The 12,432-nt window shown below is 43.3% G+C and overlaps 1 pseudogene; it reads right to left on the minus strand.

Annotated features, from left to right (window-relative positions):
* Positions 1 to 9,972: 9,972 nt before the first annotated feature.
* Positions 9,973 to 11,801, minus strand: LOC140587395 (zinc finger BED domain-containing protein 4-like; annotated as a pseudogene).
* Positions 11,802 to 12,432: the final 631 nt, after the last annotated feature.

The following is a 12,432-nucleotide window of genomic DNA, read 5'->3' on the forward strand; positions in this document are numbered from 1 at the left end:
CACTAAAGGGCCTAAAGTGTGCCAAGAAAACATCCCCCACTCCATTACTCCACCACCACCAGCCTGCACAGTGGTAACAAGGCATGATGGATCCATGTTCTCATTCTGTTTACGCCAAATTCTGACTCTACCATTTGAATGTCTCAACAGAAATCGAGACTCATCAGACCAGGCAACATTTTTCCAGTCTTCAACTGTCCAATTTTGGTGAGCTCGTGCAAATTGTAGCCTCTTTTTCCTATTTGTAGTAGAGATGAGTGTTACCTGGTGGGGTCTTCTGCTGTTGTAGCCCATCCGCCTCAAGGTTGTGCGGTTTGTGGCTTCACAAATGCTTTGCTGCATACCTCGGTTGTAACGAGTGGTTATTTCAGTCAAAGTTGCTCTTCTATCAGCTTGAATCAGTCAGCCCATTCTCCTCTGACCTCTAGCATCAACAAGGCATTTTCGCCCACAGGACTGCCACATACTGGATGTTTTTCCCTTTGCACACCATTCTTTGTAAACCCTAGAAATGGTTGTGTGTGAAAATCCCAGTAACTGAGCAGATTGTGAAATACTCAGACCGGCCCGTCTGGCACCAACAACCATGCCACGCTCAAAATTGCTTAAATCACCTTTCTTTCCCATTCTGACATTGAGTTTGGAGTTCAGGAGATTGTCTTGACCAGGACCACACCCCTAAATGCATTGAAGCAACTGCCATGTGATTGGTTGATTAGATAATTGCATTAATGAGAAATTGAACAGGTGTTCCTAATAATCCTTTAGGTGAGTGTATGCTGTGTTGTATTAGATGACAGGTCCTGTGAGATGGTTTTTAGGCACATTACTCATGTGACATACGTTACATGCCATAACCTGGAGATTTCTGCCTGACATCTTCCCAGCAGTCAGAAAATCAGCACATAAGTGACCTGGTTCAGAAAAGCATTTCTGCTTCTTGATGGTCCCTGGTCACTGTCACCTGCCTGGGTTCCAGAACACAAGGCTGAAGTCGGCTATTTATATACAGGATCTGGCCACCTTAGATAAGAGATGCAGTTTGGACAGAGTCCTATAGAGGGAACTGTGTATGCTAAATTGAAGGGTTCAAGAATGTTTTCAGCCTCTCATTTTACTAAGATAATGGTAATAATTCAAATGCTCTTGGTCACATGGCCATTGGCTCTAAAATGAAACTGTTCATTTAGATAAAAATTGTTACATTTTGAGTCATATGCTGTTTGATATCTCAGCTATTATTATTATTATTATTAGAAAATATTTCACTGTGCATTTTTCAGTTTAATGTCCTGTGAAATTGATATTATTTCATGAAGTCCTACAGTACAAACACTGCATTTTCTGCCCAGGTTAAAAGCTTCTTATTTACAGTTTTCCGCAGTTGTTCGCAGTGGTGCATGCTGTGCAGTTAATAAAAAAGACATATTGAAAATACAAAATAATTTATGAACAAAACTAAGCTGTACCACCATTTATTTCTTCCATACATTTTACAAACCTCCTTGTAATAAAAATCCTGAAATTACCCAGGCTTGATATGGTGTTATTCATCTTGGCCAGACAAATACAAAATGCATCTTGCACAGCAGGTACTGTCACACCCCATTCGTGCTGATCCTCCTGTGCCATGCCCCCCTCGTTAACCTCATGTCGATTCTCAGTGTTTTACAGCTGTTTCCAATTTTCTGTATTAGTTTGACGTATTTAAGTCCACGTCAGAGTCTGTTTCCCTAGTTCTGTCATTGCATTGTTGTGTGTATTGTCGTGGAGTTCCGTGTTGTTTTACCCTTATGCCCTTGCGTTCCCCAATTAAATCTTTTTATTTAACCCCGTTCCTGCTTCCGTTCGCCTGTTTCCCTGGTCCGTGTTTTACACATCGTGACAGGTACAGTGAAAACAGCTAATCCAGTGAAAATGTACCATAAGTCTGGGTGCAGCCACCCTGGAAGAATTAGTATCCCCTGCAAATTGAGGCTAAGGATGGTATAAGGGAGACGATAGAAGGGTTACTGCAGGCAGGGGGTGCTGGTACTTACCACCAGTAACTGCAACACCCCTCTCCTGCCTGTGCTAAAGGCAGGAGGCAAAATGTGGAGGTTAGTTCATGATCTGCATACAGTGAATGAGGTAGTGGAGGCTCAGACAGTGGTACCTGATCCTCACACCCTACTGATAAAAGTGCCCCCCAGTGCAAAGTGGTTTACAGTAGTGGATTTAAGGTCAGCAGCCCCCGGGCATTGAGGGACGTAAGAGTCAATGTCATTGTCCGTATGGTGTATTGGCACCAGGCATAAAACACATACATACAAGACTACACTATACAATAATCACACTAACTAACTGGGGCACAGGCGCTAAAACCGACAAGCCAGACATAAAAGCGGGACGTAAAAACAGCCACCTACACAACCCACCCTGATGGGCGAGCGATGTCATGGTAAACACACAAGTTAAAAACACAACCATAAAAAACAATAACAATAATAAAAGGAACCATAAATAAAGCAATAAATACACTGTAACTAAAACACAGACACCCAGGGGACGGGGACACTCCGGGACGACAGCGGCTCTAGCGAGGGGACTAACACTAAGGGGACATAGTCAAAAACAGCGAAATACTTAGGGCAACGGAACCAGAAATACAACAATAACAGCACATTTACAATACTAACTATAGACATGAGATAAATAAACACAATGGGGGGGTCAGTCCGTGTCATCGCTGTCGTCATGACCCGGGCTCGCAGCATGAAGGGCCGCCAAGGCCGCCACCGCTGACTGCCGCCGCTCCTCCTGCCGCCGGAGGGAGTTGGTGAGACCAGGTAGGGGGGGCGGACGAACTGCCCCGGGCCGAGACCCCTTGATGTGCTTGATCTTGAACTTTGCCTTGCTCAGCTTGTTAACGGGAGCCTTGGAGGAGTCCTGCTGATTGCAAGGGGTGATGAAGGGGTCCTGGCCCGAGGCATCCAGCTGGCGGAGCGTGTCGCTCCCAAGGGGTAACAAGGACCAGGGCGATACCGATGACTTGAAGGGCTGCTCCTAGAGAGGGAGGGAGGGAGCGGGGGAAGGGGGAGGGGGGCCATCAACAGTCCTACCCCCGGCCAGATGGGACGCCGGGCACACTTGTCTCGCGGCCTGAGCTGTGGGGATGGACAAAGTCAGAGTCGGGGGGGGGGGGGGGGGGGAGTTCCAAAAAGAGAGTCTGGGAGACAGGCTGTTGCAGCTCTGGCAGCTCCCCGACACTTGCAGCTCGGGAGGGCAGCTCCAGTTCACCAGCACCAGCCGTCCCAGGAAGGCCCTGCACGACCGGGGGGTCTCCGGCCCCCCCATTAGAGTGCAGCGTCCACCCCCAGGATGGCTCCCCCACTCACCTCCCCCGATGAGTCGGTCACATCACCCCCTACCACGGTGGCCCCGGCGACAGAGGCGGCCTCGAGTCCGGAGATGAAGGTGGACGAGCTGAGATCCAGGCAGCCGGCGGCAGCAGCAACAAGGGCAGCAGGCACAGCGGGAACGACGGGCTCAGCACCGCAGGCCTGAGGGAGAGACAGTGTATTAGGATGAATTCGCGGACAATTACGTCACCCACGTGACATGGAATTAATCCTTTTACTATAATATTAAGTTATAATTATGGATTAATTCTGATCGCGTGTGGACTGATCGTCCTGAAATTCAGATCAATCGTCCATGATTCACCCCGAATGGTACTAAATTGCACGAACATGTTATTTACCAATCCCCTGTAAAACCTAATTTTGCCATAAATAACTTGGCCTCATATAAAGAAGCCAGGATGCTCATCTGGGCCATTAGATCGGCATGCAGGATGCTTATCTTGGTTTCGGGAGATGGGGGGGGGTCAGTATATAGCACCCTATATTGCCTGTAGGGTGGAACAGGGAGGCATTGCGCAAGGACGCTTATTGTAGTATGTTATCGCAAGCAGCATCACTCGGACAAAAGGGGCAATTGGAGCACCATATATTGCCTGGGGGAATGGGGTGAGCCTGGCCAGCTTACCCCCTGACCACACACAACTCTAAATTTAGTATAAAGGAAGGGGGAGATCCCAGTACTGACCAGAGTTCAGCCGTGGGATAGAGCGCGCATCGCCCGGCACTTTTTCGGAACTCACGTGTTGGTCTCCTGCCAGGACTGAAAGGGCTCCCCAGTCCATGTGTGAAGGTGGGTGATGATAGCACGTCCGAGTGTAAATAGCTTTGCAACTGCTTATGCTTTCCATTGATTGTTGCGAGTAAATTATCGCCGCTTGTGATAATAATTCGTAACTTATTCTGTTTCCTTGTTTCTTTTATGTATTATTGCTTCTTTTCTATATATATTCGTACCTTTGCACGTAATACTATTAGCTATAAGATATATATTATTTGATACCCATTGTAGTACGAGTTATTTTGCATTGCCTTCAATATGATAGCTTAGTATTGTTGTTAATGCGAGATCATTTTGTATTACTTATTAAAGTGTATTTGAGTGAACCTAAGCGTGCCTGTTTGTTCCTTCGAGAGCCCTATATCCCTCTCTCATCCATTTTAAGACAGACAGCGACACAGACATCCCGTCCCCCCTCCCAATGTGAGAGCCCAGGTCAGCCCCTCCCCCTGAGCAGAAGCCTCCCCCCATGACCAGGGGCGGCAGAGCAGGCACAGAGAGCGGCAGCTTTCTTGCAGCCGGCACAGCGGGCGGCGACACAGTCCCGGGCGTAGTGCCCCTGCTACCCGCAGACACGGCAGACATACTGCGGGCAGTCAGCCAGGTTGTGGCCCGGCTGCATGCACATCCTGCATAGGCGCACCTGATTATCATGGGCCACCCGGATGTAGCGGGGCCCTTCTGCCGTGTCAAAACGGGTGCTGTAGGGCAGGGACACCATGCCGGCTGGGAAGCGCACCCTGACGCAGCGGGTGCCGTTAGTGATCCGGGTGCCGGGAAGGAGCCGACGGCGCACCGGGAGGATGGGCTCCACTCCCCAGGCCGAGAGGCGATCGATTATGGCCTGGTCGGGCACATAAGCGGGCAGGTGCAAGAACGAGACCTCTCGCTCTGCCTGGCAGAGGCGCCGCACGGGGCACAGCTTTCCCTGCACCAGGAGGCCGCCCACCAGGAGTTCAATATATTCCTGCGCGGAGAATGTGAGCTCCACCGCCACGTTCGGGGCCGGGCACACCGCCAGCAGGGAGTCCTGGGGGACCAATACTTGTACCGCCTTAGCGACCTCCATGAGGGGCACACTATCAAACGCACCAAGGTCCACCGAGACTGTGGCCTCCTTTGTATACGGCCCCCTCGGGGCTGGCCCCGTATCCCAGGCTCCCTGCATGACAGAGCCCTGCCGCAGGACACCAGCACGGACACCCGTGCCCACTCTCACTCCCACACCAGCCCGCTGCGCCAGACCAGCCTGAGCCACCCTCCCGGCATAGCTGTCTGGTGGAGAGACGGCGACGCCGCCCCGCCCACCGACAACGGCACCCGCCCCGCCGCTCACATTCACGGGCGCAGCTCCTGAAGCAGCCGCCGCCACTCTCTTTATTGACATGACCTGCACCCAGTCCGCCTGCCCCTGGTCACCCTCCTCCGCTCGTTCTTGAATAAGGTCCACTTCCATGTCTGCTCTGTCTAAATCAGCGGTTCCCAAACTAGGGTACGCGTACCCCCTGGGGTACGCAAGAGGCTGTAGGGGGTACGCGAGGGAGCGGGGGGAATCACGAATTTGAACAACGAGACAGTCAGTAATTCTCACAACAGCGGAGTCGGTGACCTCCAAAAAAGCCGTAAAACACAAAATACAGTCGTGTTTACAGTATGTCATATGTTTTTGTGCTTATTAAATTTAAGTGTTTCCAAAGATTAATCCCACAACAGTAATAAAATAAATGTCTTTAATATAAATACTAAAAGAATAGATCGCTTTAATCGCTATTACAGTTGGGTATGGGCACGCGGTCTTATTTAGAAAACATACAAAAAGAGAAGCATATAATGTTTAATCATTCGTTAATTTGTATTTGTCCAGTCCAGGAGGTTAATTTTGGGTGATAGATCACCTATCTTGATTAAGCCTGATTCGGTTCGTTATATATATTATTAAAAAGTAAATATTAAGTAAGAATGAGAATATGAACAACCATGGGAATTATTTTTACAGTGAAAACAATTGGTATTAATTATATTGTATGTTTTTGAGTAATCAATAAAATCAGTATATGCAAGAGCAGCAAGACATCAATCTGTAATAGTGGAAAATATGTCCAGTTGATATGTCCAGTATGATCTAGGTCTGTGTGGTCAGACACTGTGTGATAAACAGAATTTTTAGGAACATGGCAAATGTTCACATTGCAGCATGGAAGTAGGTTCACTGTCACAACGCTGACCGGGGAAGCAGAGGCGAGGAGACATAGGATCGGGGAAATGCGGGGTTTAATGAGCAAAAGGAACACACACTAGCGGTAAAGCAGAATTACAATACAATGACAGGACTGGAGAAACAAACGGAAACACGGACTAAATACAATGGACTAATGATAAGTTTGACAACAATCAGGAACAGCTGGTAAACACGGGGAATCCACACAGGGTTAACGAGGGCCCAGCAAACATTTGGACGTTTGATGACCGTTGAAATGACGTCCCTCCGACACGTCCTGTCATGGTTGAAAAATAGTTCCGAAATGAAAGTTGAACGGACGTCTTTGACGTCAACTTGCCGTGTATTCGACGTCTTTTGTGGACGTCTAATGTGTCGTCGTCTGGATGTTTTTAAGATGTGTTTCTGCGTTATGTCAGTGTACTTATTAGCCTGAATATAAACGTCCTTATTGTGAAACGCACATCAGAATATAAATGGTTCAAAAAACGTCCAAAATCAGTCCAGTCAGACCTCAACGTCTATACAACGTTTAATCGACGTTTACATTACAAAACATTTCTTATTTGTATTAAATAAGAAAAAAATACATATTTATATAACATATACATACATATAAATACAAATAAATATATATAATACATTTAAATATTTGTGTGCATTATATATAAACACATACATACACACATACAAATATAAAAGTATACAACATTTTTAAACAAAGGCTAAATATATAGTAGAACTGTAAATAGTAACAATTAAACATTAGTTAAACAAGAACGAAAAGAACAAGAACATGAACACACACATGAATTATTTCTGTCAACGGGCTCATTTCCTATATCCCCCACCCCCAGCTCTTCCTGGAGCATGCTTTAGGTGTTCTGCCATTGCTGCCTCAATCTCGGAGTCTGTTGCATTTGCGCTCCATCTTTTTACTGCATCTGAGGGAATTGAATATATATATATATAAAAAAAGGACAAAATTGTCTTTATGATCCTACAACAACATTAAAAATACATCTTGGAACAACATTATCAGTTTCATTAACGAAACATTAGAAAAAAGTAATCAACATACATTACACGACATTTTTCTGTTGAATAATCTTTGGTTAATAAAAGATGTGTGCTAGGTGAATGAAAAAATAGCATGTCCCCATCCCCTTCAAAACCACTGTGGTTGAGCAAGTTCCATAATTAGGTGTGTAACTGTGTGAAAGTAAACAGGACATTTCTGTGGTCTTTAAGACAATATTCCTTCAATAGATAAAAGGTACCAATAAAAAAAAAAAAAAAAAGCAGAGCGGGAAATTTATGTGGATGTGCTGACAAATTCAAATTAGTTAAGTAAACTCCGCTATATCAAAACCGTATCTAACACAGTAAATAATTAATAATAAACAAAGTAGATTTAACATATACAAAAGTAATATTTAAAAATTTTACGTTATCCTTTCCAAGCTCCTTCCGATGACGATGTCATGCGCGCTTTCCCGTCCACTGAGCAAGAGATCGGTCGTGAGGCGGAGCACGGCCGTCGCTTAGTCGTTAGGTAATCTCAGTTCAACTGACCGAAAGCCTAAAATTTGCGTGTATATATATTATACAGTAAAGCAAATGTTTTATTTATTATGAACATTGTTAAATACACACTGAATAACTTACGTTTCAGACAGAATTTCACTGGCTTCCCTCTAAAGACGGCGCAAAACTCCGTCAATTCTCGCTGATGTCCCTGGATGTTGACGTGACGTGTGTGCTCTCTTTCACGTCTGCGTTCTCAACCCAGCACTGCTGGGTTACAGATCAAGACCGATTTTCAACCCAAATTGGGTTAAATCAACCCAACTTTGTTACCCAGCAGTCTCAACCCAGCATTTGGGTTGAAAAAACAACCCAGCGTTTTTTAGAGTGTATGCTGATGAAAGAAAGGGTTTAACACAACCCACTGTAATCCCCTAACTGTAAGTCATTTACACGTTGATTCACTTGACTCCAAATAATTTATTATTCTTAAAAAAAAGAGCTTTAGCATAATTGCATTTTTGTGCTTTTTAACCGACCAGCTTACAACTTTACCAAAGCATACATAAATTATATACATATATCATTTACTAATGGTTTGATCATCATTTTTTCATAATTGACACCTTTACTGTGTATACAATGTTGACATTTCAATGATTTATAAGTGATTAATAGCATATTAAATAGCACCTAAATAAGAATTTGCTTAGGATTTGTTTGATCATTTCGTAATATGCTATTGTTTTAAAGATAAATAACGACATGTTTGTAAATCATTAGCATATTACTTAATAATCTTTGTGAACATATAGTCATGATTTGTAAATTATTATTTTATCATTATCTTATCACTTGTAAATGATTTATAACTTAGTCTACAAACCATACACAAAAATATTAACATTTATCATTCCTTTTTGAATGCAGTCATGTTTTGTAAATGGTAGGTTCATCACTAACTAATCACTTGTAAATGACTTGTAAATGTATTAACAAAACATACACAAACTGTTAGCATATCACTTATTAATCATTTATGAATGTTTTGTAAATAATTAGTTCATCATTAACTAATCATTTATAAATGCCTTACAAAGGAACGTTATTATAAAGTGTTACCAGTACGGGTAATACATAAAAACATGTTATAAAAAATGTATTATAAAATTTATCGAAGTGATCAAAGTATTATATACCGAAGGATCATAATTTTCATACAGACAGGAGTGACTTAGATTCATTATGCAAAATGCACCACCATAAAGCATTACTTACTTCTTGTGTTGGAAGCTGAGGCCATAGGGGAGAACTCCGGTAGTCTCCTTCCTGATCCTTGTCTGTGATCAGTGTGCCTTACCTCACCTGCACAAAAATAGTTAAGGTTATGGTAGTGTAAATTAATACAGTAAATCACTGGAAAATTTTAGGATTTGTAGGCATTAAGAAAAACTAAAAATTATTTAGCATCAGAAGCACATACGTCTCATAGTGTCGCTGGTTAACCTTGGGTATGGATTACCACTAGAGCCCGACCGATAAAGGATTTTGAAGGCCGATACCGATACAAATATTTGTTGGTTTTAAAATCCGATATTCCGATATATCGGCCGATATATATATATATATATATATATATATATATATATTTTTTTTTTTTCTTCAGAAACTCGCAACAAAACATTAACAGATTTCCCTAACATTAGTTATTTGTAGTTATTCATGAGTTTTAACTAACATAATATGATAATGCATTTCAAAAATGAAACTTGTTTCTTTTATTGTCACAACAGAACAGAGGAACATCAAAATATATTAAAGTTCTGATAAATAAAATGTATAAAAAAATGTATAAAAATACAAACTTAAGATATGAAACGTAAAGTCCTTTGAACAAAAACACAATAACAACAACAACCAAATCAAAGTTACCAGTATTAAAAGACTTGGTCTTTAAAAGACTTGGTAAGCTTCATAAATATAACTCTGAACTATACTACTTATAAATTGCTAACAGTATATGAGGTATGAGAATAAGTCAATCCTCAATAGCTCCAGTCCAGCAGAGGCAGGTTGTAGTACAAGAAGCAAAGTTTCTCTGCATTCTCTCCTTTCAAAGAGCTTCGCCTATCCTCATAAATATTCCCTATGGTGCTGAACACTCTTTCGCTCGCCACAGAGGAGGGTGGACAGGAGAGGTACTGCCTTGCCAAAGCTGACGGTCTGGTGAAACGGTTGGTGTTGTGTTTCCACCAATCATATGGATTCCCACTCTTTCTGTCAATGACAGGCTCTCTGAAGTACCGTTCTAGCTCTTCGATGATCCCCTCTGGTTCCACTGCCTCACTGGTGGATGGAAGGAGCACAGTGTCATACAGCGAGTATAAGAGACTGGGTACTTGGTCCTCTGTTCTCGGCCTTTTGGGATTGGTCTCCTCAGATGGAGTTTCCGTGGCAGAATCTGGTGGACTGGTCTCCATAGCCTCTTTTAGCCAGGTTTTCACTTTTACCAGAATTTCTGGTACCAAAGGGCGCTCTTTGTAGCGTGGGTCCAGGACACAGGCAAGCACCACCTCTTTAGCGTCTTTAACTTTTGCAAATCTTTTTTGCAAACTGTCTAGCATGAATTTTCTTGTGGTTTGAATACCCCTGGTGGTTGGTCCCTCTGACTCCAGTAAACGTTGTAACACTGCTAAACACGGTAGAATGCAGGATGTGGATGAGTCCTTTCTGCTGAATTCCAGTGTCACCTCCTCCAGTGGTCCAAGGGTCTCTGCCAGGTTCGACGCAATGGACCATTCCTCTGCTGACAGACATGAGAAATGTCCATGGTCGCTAGCATACGCAGTGATGGCTCTTTTCTGTTCAATCATCCTCACCAACATGTGCAGTGTCGAGTTCCACCTTGTCTGTACTGCCTGTATGATCGAATGCTGTGGGACACCTAGCTCCTCCTGAATTTTAGATAGGCGTTGCTGTGCCGTAACAGAGTGGTTGAAGTGAGTTGCAATTTTCTTCAGCTTTGCCAGAATGTCCACCACCACTCTCTGGGAACTGAGGCCATCATTGATAACTAGGTGCAGTATGTGAGCACTGCAGCTCAGGTCTGGCATCTCAACAAGGCGCATGCCTTTCACCATATTTGCCCCACTGTCCCTGAGTACAAGCATGACCCGCTCCTCATCAATTTCCCATTCTTCAAGCATGGACAGAAATGTCTCTCCAATGTACTGTCCTGTGTGGGACTGTGACAAGGATTTCACGTTCAAGACAAGTTGGACCTTTTTCCAATTCTTGTCAATGAAATGAGCAGTCAGGCTCATGAGTGCCTCATTTGACCCTGACCAACAGTCAGTGGTAAAAGAAATGCTGTTTCCTGCATTTTCAACTGACAGCAGTTTCTTTATTTTGTTTACAACTCCTGTGTAAATCTCATCCATCTTCTTTGTACGGAAAAATTTCTCTGTCTTTAATGGGTATCTGGGCACTGCCTTGGCCATAACCATTTTAAACCCTGCACCCTCAGCAACTGCAAAAGGCAGGATGTCAGTGGCTATCATCTCCATCAGGAGTTTGTCCATTTCTTCAATTCTTGGATCATTTAGAGTCCATTTTGTGGTTTTCTCTAGCACTTGTTTTAGGGTTGGCTGTGTCAATGATGTGGTTGGGAATTGAGGCTGTTCTTCTTTTTGCATCTTCTCGTAGATCTCTTTCTCTGTTTTGATTTAAGGTGTGCCCACAAGTTGGATGTATTTTTAAATTTGAGGCTGCCAGATCCCTGGCTCACAGAGCCTGTACAGATGTTGCATGTGACTGTACCCGATGGGCCTTTTGTGAAATGCTCCCATACTTGACTTCGTCCACCACTTGCCATCTGTCAAAATATAAAGTAAACAAGCCAGGTGAGATATACAAAAAACAACATAACATAAAACGTAACATAAACATACAAATAAAATGATTGCTGCTACAGCCACAACTATTACTACCAGCATTATTATTATTATTAGGCTATTATTATTATTATTATTATTGACAGTAATAATTACAAAAAATAATGATGACATTATTACTATCATCATCATTTATATTATCATTAAACAAGATAAAGGTCACTCCTAAATGTTTGTGCGTGTGTAATAATTAGTCCCTACATTGCCTTCCCCACTAACACAGAACGTTTACGGAACGTTCTCCTAAAGTTCCCTAAAGGTTGCAACTTTTAGGGAACATTAGGGGAACGTTTGGTGTAACCAAAAACTAACGTTCCCAGAACGTTAAGCAAACTTTCCATGGGAACCAAAACCTAACCAAAAACTAACCTTCGGGGAACGTTCAGGAACCAAAAACTAACGTTCCCGTAACCAAAAACTAACGTTCCCAGAACGTTCGGGGAACCATAAATTGTTAGCTGGGTTATAAGCTACCTTATAATTACAATGTCAGCTTGCTTATCCCTTTACCTGCACTTTTTAAATTCTTTCCACCAAGCTACATCAAACCAT

The sequence above is a fragment of the Paramormyrops kingsleyae genome, unplaced genomic scaffold (assembly GCF_048594095.1).
Source record: "Paramormyrops kingsleyae isolate MSU_618 unplaced genomic scaffold, PKINGS_0.4 ups208, whole genome shotgun sequence".
NCBI classification, from domain to species: Eukaryota; Metazoa; Chordata; class Actinopteri; order Osteoglossiformes; family Mormyridae; genus Paramormyrops; species Paramormyrops kingsleyae.